Consider the following 9930-nt stretch of genomic DNA (forward strand, 5'->3'; position numbering starts at 1 on the left):
TGCTCCTAACATAATGTAAATAACTATTATTTATTCATGCATTTGTTATTTGTTTTGAGGCAGGGTTCTCCATTCCTAGACTGACCTCAAATTCTCAACCTTTCTGCCTCAGCCTCCCAGAGTCCTGGAATCTCAGGTGTAACCATTATGTCCCATATCAACAAACGATGTTTAAAATTGAAAATGAAAAAGGTTTGAATCTCTTTCAATGTATTTGCTTTCTTTTCTTCCTCCTTTTTTGCTTTCTGGATATGACACCTCATCCCTCCTTTCCTTTCTTCCAGGGTTCTGGTGGAATGACTGGGCATCTTTTCTCTCTTTTCCTAACACTTGGCTCATTTACCCAGGAAGCCAGCTCTCTTTATTCTTCTTATGGCTACTTTTGAATTTATTTAACTTACAATAGCCAACACAAATCAATTCTTATTGCAATAAAATTAGCCTTTCAGAGCTGGCAAGATGGCTCATGGGTAAAGGTGCTTGCTGCCAAGCCTTCTGACTTGAGTGTACTCCGCAAAGCCTATATGACAGAAGGAGAAAAATGACTACACAAAGTTGCTCTTCCACGTGGGCACATACACACACATGTGTGACACACACACACACACACACACACACACACACACACACACAAATGAGTATTCTGGATAGTTTTGTGTCAACTTGACATAAGCTATAGATAGTTATCTGAAAGGAGACAACCCCAATTGAGAAAACACTTCCACAGCATTGGCTCTCAAACCCTGGGTCGCAGCCCCTTGGGGTTTGAAAAACTCTTTCACAGGGGTCACTTAAGACCATCGAAAACACAGATACTTACATTATGATTCATAACAGTAGCAAAATTACAGTTATAAAGTAAGAAACAAAATAATTGTGTGTGTGTGTGTGTGTGTGTGTGTGTGTGTGTGTGTGTTTAAAACTACAAATCCAGAGTTTCCTTGTTTGTTACATATCTATTCAAATTGTCAGTTTCTTCGTGAGTCAGTTTTGGCAGTTTGTGTCCTTGGAATTTATTCATTTCATCAAAGTCCTATGATTTTTCCACACATTACCATGTTTATTTACAGTTCTTTCGTTGCTATGAATTTGGTAGTAACTATCTTTTTCACTTCTAATTCTATTCATTTAATTCATCACTTTCTTTTGTCAGTTTAGCTTAAGATTTCTTTATCTTTTCAGGGAATACGTTTTTGGTTTCATTTATTTTCTCAAATCTTTGTATGTATGTATACATGTATGGTGTGTGTGTGTGTGTGTGTGTGTGTGTGTGTGTGTGTGTGTGTGTGTGTGTGTGTGAAGGTCAGAGGACAACCTCAGCTACCAGTCCTCAACTTCCACCTTGTGTGAGGCAGCCTCTTGCTCACACTGAGGCACTCTAGGCCAACGGAATTTTCCTGTTTCTGTTGCTAAACTCCCCTTGGAAGCATTGACTCAGAGCTCGTTCTCCTGTGTCCAGCTTTATGTGGATACTAGGGGTCTGACCTTAGGTCCTCATGCTTTGCAAGTACTTTACCCACTAAGCCGTCTCTCCAGCTCAGTTTTCTCCATTTTTAAAATTTATCTTTTATTTTTATTTTCGAGACAGAGTTTCTTTGTGTAACAGCCCTGACTGTCCTGGAACTCACTCTGTAGCCCAGGTTGGCCTCAAACTCATAAGAGAGCCTCCTGCCTCTGCCTCCTGAGTGCTGGGATTAAATTAAAGGTGCGCTCTGTCCTGCCTTCTCCATTGTTCTTGTATCCACTACATCCTTAATGTCTTCTCTAGTCTTTATTAGTTCCTTCCATCTGCTTGTTTTAAGCTTGGTTTACTTTTCTTATCATAATATCTTAAATTAGAAGGATAAATCTTGATGAATAATGCTTTTCTCTTAACATACATATTTCTAAAAACATCTTTTATCTTAAGTTCCAATTTAGCAGCATTTCTAAGTTATAACACAATGTGTATTTAATATCATTCATCTAAAATCTAATATCCCATTTAATTTTTTCTTTGAACATGTTTTTTTCTCCTAGGGAGCTTTGTTTTGGCACTGTGTTTAAGAAACCATCACCAAACTCAAAATCACCTAGGTTTTCTTTCAGAAATTTTTGCTCTCACATTTAACAGTTAGGCCTGTGATTCATTTAAAGTTAATTTTTCCTGAAAAGTATGAAGCCTGAGCTTAGATGCATTCAAAATTTGTTATGTATTTAAAATATTTATTTTAATTATGTGTTTGCAGTATCCAAGGAGACCAGGAGAGGGCATCAGATACTGCAGAGCTGAAGTTAAAGGAGGTTGTGAGCCACCTGATGTGAGTGCTGGTAAGAGGAACCCGGATCCTCTGCAGGAGCAGTAAGCGCTCTTAACTGCTGAGTCATCTTCCCAGTCTGTAGATTTTTTTCTTTTCTCTTTAGTGCATGACCCTCCAGCTGTTTCAGCAATGTTTGTTGGAAAGTCTCCTCTTCCTCCATCAAATTACCTTTGCTTTCTGCACTTGTTGGTTACAATTTCTTTTATTACCTTTCAGGAATTCTTCTAGAAGGCATGCACATTTTAACCTAGAGCACCAACTTTCGATTCATGTGAATTTCATTTCAGGGATTTGTAGGAGCATTTCTCTCTATTTTACTCACAAAGCTATCAAACATAACAACATGTGTTGTAATTCTTACTTTTTGTGCTACTGTATCCTTTAAGAAAGACAAGAAATGCTAGGCATGGAGGCACCCATCTTTAATCCAGGCATTTGGGAGGAAGAGATAAGCCTATCTCTGAATTGGAGGCCAGTCTGATCTATATAGCAAATTTCAGGACAGCCAGGGCTACAAAGAGAAACCGTGTCTCCAAAAACCCACCAACCTTGACAACCATATCTATATATCTATATCTATATCTATATCTATATCTATATCTATATCTATATCTATATCTATATCTATATCTATATCTATATCTATCTATCTATCTATCTATATATATATGGAGAGAGAGAGAGAGAGAGAGAGAGAAAGAGAGAGAGAGAGCCCACTGGTTTTCTTTGGTCCTTCAAATATGTTATAGAGCTATATTGAAGACTTTGCTAAATTTTGTATCTGTTGGCATCTCAGGTAGTTTTTGCCTTCTTCTCTATTCTACCCTCCTCCCCAGTGTATGAGCCATTTATCTATCTGTCTGTCTGTCTGTCTATCTATCTATCTATCTATCTATCTATCTATCTATCTATTTTGAGAACTAACCTTTTTAGATAACATGTTATAGAAATATTACTAGAATTGCCAGTGTCTGAACCTCGGCCCTTAACAAGCCAGGGAAGGCAATGTATCCTCACTAGGCCGATTAACCAGATGAGCAATACCAAACAGGAAAGAGGTTTTCCTCAGCGTGTCCACATTTCAAAGAGGGACAAATAAAAGGTCCAGTGATCCTCCCCTCACCATCCACTCAAATCCATCTTCTGGATTTTGACAAGCATTTTACATTTAAGGAGAGGTATGCATAGCTAAGCAGTCCAAATGAAGGCATGGTCAAGGGTTGACTGGTCCTTCCCACTACCGACCCATCCTCCTCTTGGCTCTGGTCCTTCCCTTCACTGACCCATCATCCTCATCTTGGCTCTGGTGCTTCCCACCACTGACCCATCATCCTTGTCTTGGCTCTGGTACTCCATCCACTGACCATCCTCCTCTTGGCTCTGGTCCTTCTCACCATTGACCTATCATCCTCCTCTCAGCTCTGGTCTTCCCACCACTGACCCATCATCTTTGTCTAGTCTCTGGTACTCCCTCCACTGACTGGAAATCCTCATCTTGGTTCTGGTATCTACTGTGAGAGATAGTCTGATAAGTTATCAGAACTATGTGGAATCTCTTCCCTAGACACAAACTCTAGTTGGCACCAGATTTCAGCAGTTTACATTTCCCATCATGAAACTCATTCACAAGCCAATCCCATTGGCTCTATTTTCAAAATATAACCCCAATCTAGCTACTTCACAAGATCCTTGAGACTACCCCATTCCTGGTGGCAGTGGTAGATCACTTGCCAGGAATGCTTAAGGCCCTTGGGTTTATGAAACACATCAAGAATAAAGCAAAATAAATAAGTACACAAACTCTCCTTTCTGTGCCCAAGTTACACAAGTAAGGAAAGATAATTTTATTTTGGGTACAGAAAGGAGTGACAGGATCATTGATAAATTTAAGACCATGGACCATTTGTCCCTTGGAAGACTCCTTTCCTTTTACTGTTGAGTCTCAGCTCAAAATCTGTGCTCTGTAAAAACCTCTACCAACTTCCTCAACTAAATTTTATGTTTAATTTAACATACAGTTATTAAGCATCTTCAATTTTCAGTTTTTCTTAATCTATTTTTGTTGGCCAATCAAAATGACTAAGACTAGATACTTTATGAAGAAAATGTCACATGAACTGGTGGCTTTGGAGGAAGGGAGTTTGGGTCAGGGACCTGCATCTTTTGGCTTCTGGTGATGCCTCATGCTGTTTCATAACAGGGCAGAGAAACAGGAGGAAGGGAGTGTATGCAAAGAGGAAACAGCCTACCAGGAGCTGGGCTGGGAGGCACTGAGCTTACTCCATCACCATCTACTCTCTGCACCTATAGGGATCAACGGTGGCACTCTCATTGCCTAAATCCCTCTCAAAAGTCCCCAAACTTGAGTTTGGGCAGGGACAAATCACATCCAAGTCATGGCAGAGTTTGGGTTTCAAGGAAGAACGTTTATTTAACTTGATCTGAACATATGTTGTCGGTGGTTTGCCTGTGTGTTGTAAAGCAACTTCCTCAGTTTTTCTTAGTTTTTAAATTATATGTATGGATGGGTATGGGTATGTGCATGTATGTGCAGATGCCCATGGAGGTTAGAAGCATCAGGGCCCCTAGGGATGGACCTGATGGGGCTGCCTGACTTGAGTGTTAGGCTGTGAACTTGGTTCCTCTTCAACAGTAGTAAGCCCTCTGAATCATTGAGTCATTTCTCCCTCCCAATACATTCATTATCTGTCCCCCATACAGCTTTTCACATTCATTATCTTAATAGAATCATTCCTGTATCTTTTTCTCTTCCAGTTAGTCCCATTGGATCTATTTTTGAAACGTAACATATAACCCAGATTCATCTCTCAAAATCTTTGAAAGTACCTCTACCTTCTTCCCACATATGCCATGGTCTCTACCGAGCTCCTGCTCCTCAGCCTGTCTATTCTGGACACAATAGCCAATGTGCTTCTCCTGAAATATAAGTCACCTCCTATTACTATACAGGGCAGGCTGGGGATCTAGCTTAGTAGCAAGGCTCCTGCCTAGAGTACCCCAGGCCTTGGGTTCAATCCCCAGCACTGTAACAAAGCAAAGCAGCTCTCTATCCTCCGGGGATCATCCGTACACAGAGGAAACTGAGCTCCTGGCATTTGAAACTGGCTGGTCCTGTGCACACCCATCTCACCTGGAATTTCTAGCTTCTACACATTCCATGCATTCTCCACCTGGAGATCTTAACATTTTGGTATCTCCAGTGGAAACCATCCCCACAATGAACTCATATCCACATGCCTAGTTAACCTTCTGTGGTGGTTTGAAATTGACCCTCATAGGGAGTAGCATTATTAGGAAGTGTGGCTTTGTTGGAGTAGGTGTGGCCTTGTTGGAGGAAGTGTGTCATTGTGGGGTTGGGCTTTGAGGTTTCATATGCTCAAGCTATGGCCAGTGTTGCAGACTCCTTCTGTTGCCTGTGGATTAAGATGTAGAACTCTCAGCTCCTTCTCCAGCACCATGTCTGCCTGCATAAGACATATCCCATCATGCTGATAATGGATTAAACCTCTGAAACTGTAAGCTAGACCCAATTAAATGCTTTCCTTTATAAGAGTTGTAGTGGTCATGGTGTCTCTTCACAGCAATAGAAACCCTAAATAGAACATTTCTCTTCCTTTAAGTCTTTGGCCCCAATCACACTTTTTAGTAAGGTCTTTGTTATAATGTGGATCTGTTGAAACATCCTTCAAAGCCCATATGTTTAAGGCCTTTTTCTCATCTTTTTGGGATAGGATAGAAACCATAAGAAGTGGACCTGGTAAGAGACTAGTTAATTCATGAATGCCATTGGGAGACACAGGTCCTTTCTCTTACCTTCTCCCTTAGCAGATTTCTCTACCATGTTGTTTTCCATGTTTCCTCATTGCTATAGGCTAAAAAGCAACAAAAACAGCCAGTCATGGACTGAAAACTTTAAAACCATGGGCTAAGCATAGCCTTTTAGCTTTGTAAGTTGATCACTTAGTGTGTTTTGTCACTGTAATGGAAAGTGACTAGTGTATCTTTCCTGGCCCACCCTATTAAATAGCATATATTTCCCTACTCCCCATTACCCTCAGTTTTGTTCATATTTCTTCACAGCAATTGTCAACTTTAAGTATCAGTGTTTATTATACACTTCTTTCTCCCTGTCTATACCCTCTAGGACATGGGATCCTTGAAGGTCCCTATGACTGCTATCATTGATTGCATATCATTATTGCAGCCTGCACCACAGTGGGTTCCCAACATGCAAACATTGAATGAAGATGTATATTCATGTAGGGATGCATGAATTCAAAATCTAGGGTCTAGCATGGGACAATATGGAAATGATGGTTGTATTAGAAAAAGCATAGCTGTGAAGAGGACAGGGGCCCACTGGGGAGGGAAGAGAGCCACTGATATTCACCTACTTGTGCAGGTTTACTTGCTGCCTTTAGATGTACCTGATGCCTTTGGCCCTGTCTTCCTTGGTGGTCCATGGCACACACTTCCTTCTTGAGGACCCCAAAAGCAGGTCTCACCAAATACTTCTTGACCGACAGCTTAATTAAGTCATTAGAAGGGGATTTCTTCCACTTGACTCAGGGGAGGGGGGGAATAAAGCCCTTTTCAAATTGCTCTGTTGCACATGCTTGTTCCCCAGATGCCCCAGGGGGGAGAGATCAGGGTTTCCTGTGCTATGTGAGGGGCCTGGATTTGGATCACAGGAGACATAGTGAGGAGGTGGGAATAGAGGTTGACCAAGTACAAAGCTGCCCGAGACAAAGGCAGAACCAGTGAGATGGAACAGTGAGAACACAGGGTGAGAAGAAGCAGGACAGGCCAAGTCGAGTGTCAACTTCTCTTGGTGTCCATCTTTGGCTCAGTGTCACCCACTCACTATTTTATAACTTCAACTGCTTTGATTTCTGTGTGCAAGTTAAGAGTCTGGGTTGTCTACCAGAACATAAACTGAGAGAGAAGATCTGATTATTTTTGTCAGCTCTACTTTAGGGGTAAAATATTTGGTCATGCTGTGACTCACATATGGCAGCAATTAAATATTTAAAACATGAAATTCCAAAGAAGAAGGAAGTAGCTGAGGCTTAACCTCAGTTGTCCCAACCAAAGGCTATCAATCAGCAAGGGGTGGCTTCTAGGGACAAACTTTCCTTCCAGTCAGAGTCTTGTCCCAAGTCACTCTTCTTTTTCTTTTTTTGATGAGAAACAAAGATTTGTGGTTTTCATCAGAGGAAAGAAAAAGTACCCGGATTTTGGGATACCGTGTTTCCCATTTTGCATTTCCTTGTATTTGTGCAGCAGCATTTAGAATTGTGCTGTCTAGAGATGGCAAGACATGAATCTACGTAGCTGAGATGCTAAGCTTTGAGAACCACAGCTCTAAGTGACTAAAGTCTCTCCTGCAGTATACAAGGCAGGGGCGGCAATGTGATGGGGCAGATGCAGATGGCACACACAGGGTGTGGACTGGCGGGACATATGGTCTACAAGGGCTGCAGAAGCACCAGAGGAGATGGCTGAGACTGAGGAGTGAGCAAAGAGCTGCACGGGGAGAGACATTGCTCAGACAGAGCAGCAAATGACAGACTATAAACCAAACCGGGGCAAATGAGAAGAGTCATTTAGTTTTGGATTTATTTGTGTACACCAGTCTGTCTGCAAATACAGGCGTGCGGTACCCGCAGAGGCCACTGGAGAGTGTTGGGTCCCCTAGAGCTGAGATACAGGGAGTTATGAACTGCTTGGTGTGGGCACTGGTAAGTGAACTTGGGTTTTGGGGAAGAACAGAAAGTGTTCTCAACTGCTAAGCCATTTCTTCAGCACCCCCCTCCCTACCAAAGAGAGATTTATCTGAAGAATGGAGAGGTAGGTCAGAGCTACTAGAGTCCCGGGACCCAAACTATCATTCTCTCTTTCATTCCCCCTTTTCTTCCTTCTGCTCTCTGTCTAGCTCTCTCTGCCTCCCCTCTGTATCTCTCCCTACTTCTCTCAGCTCCCCCACCCCTGCCGCAAAAAAACAAAACAAAACAAAACAAAACAAAACAAAACAAACAAAACAAAAACATTTATGGTCTCTACTTGGTGTCCGAAGGTGGTGAAATCCACCAGGAACAGGCAGATGCCTCACAAGGAACCATTCCTGCACAAATATGACATGTACACTTCAATGTCTCTTGAAGTGGCAATAATACACCCTCAGTCTAGAAATGGGTCAATTAGATGCAGGTAAAGCTCTTTAACTATGTTGCTAGGTAACTAAAGAAAGTCATGATTATTAAGTAATTTATCATATAAACATATTCACTGGGAAGACAAGGATCCACAGAGAGATAACATGTTTGTAGAAATATTCTCAATTTTATTGTCCCCACATTTATATCACAATTATCATGCACATATTCACTTATCATTAGTCAAGCACCTTCTATGTGACACATATCATGCTCTGAGATGAAGAATCAACAATACATTTACAGTTCAATCCCCTTACACTACTTAGACACAAAAATACATTTTTTTTTTGTCACTGATAAAATGTTTTACCCTTCTATGATGACTAATCTTGGTTGTCAACTTGACTACATCTTGAATCAAATGACACCCAAGCAGCTGGGTGAACCAGTAAGGGATTTTCTTGATTGAATTATTTGAGGCAATGAGCGGGTTTCTCGTTGACCACAATGAGACTATGGGGCTCGGAAGACAAGAAAGGTCTTGAAAAGAAGGCAAATGGATACCATTGTTATGCCAATGGATGCCTGTTCCACCTAATTGCCAGGATAATTGAAACTATGGCCCTGTATTTGCTAGACTAGTACTCTAACACTGAGCTACATCTACAGTCTAGACATTTGAATCTTTACTTGGCTAAGGAACACTCACAGAGCACTCAGAATACTGTGGGACTTAGTTCTAGAGATAGACACATCTGCAGGGTAGATATTCCTATTGTTACAGTGCTTGTGGACAAAGAGGTGTAAGAAGATACAGACAAGAATGATTGACAGGAGTCATATGAATGAGTGTCTTGGAAGAGATGAAGAGATGATACCTCACCCTGTCAATCAGAGGAAATGAATGCAACTGTGTAGCCCTACTGATAGGAAGTCACAACATGCCCACATGGTTGGGCTTGCCTGGAGGACCGCCTAGTTATTTCCGGTTCAAAATAGCCATTTCTGGGTCAAAACATCTCTCGTGACTAGGACTCCGTGGCTTTGCATGGCTCTGTAAAGCAAGTGCGTGCGGCCATGTAATCTACGCGCCACATGCGTTCCTGTACTCATGGCGGCCCACTCTTGCTCCGGTCTCTTCTCCTCTCTTCCTTTTCTCTTTACCACATGTGTGTTTCCCACAGGCCTGTCACGTCTGCCTCTTCCTATCCTATATTAAAAAACAGCTCTTCTGTGGATTTGTCGTGTTCAGGATGTTTTCTCACAGGATAAGAGTGCCAAATAACTAACACCTACTACATAGAAACAAAGTGTTGCCTTAAGTCCGCTGTCCAGATAGCCTTCCTTTCTCAAGAAGCTAGTGCTGCAAAGAACAAGGAGAGCCAGTGCTGGTGAAATCAGTGACTACAGTCAAGGGCCAGGGTGAGGGGTATAATTGCCGGGGGCTCAGG

The sequence above is a fragment of the Onychomys torridus genome, chromosome 5 (assembly GCF_903995425.1).
Source record: "Onychomys torridus chromosome 5, mOncTor1.1, whole genome shotgun sequence".
Taxonomy (NCBI): domain Eukaryota; kingdom Metazoa; phylum Chordata; class Mammalia; order Rodentia; family Cricetidae; genus Onychomys; species Onychomys torridus.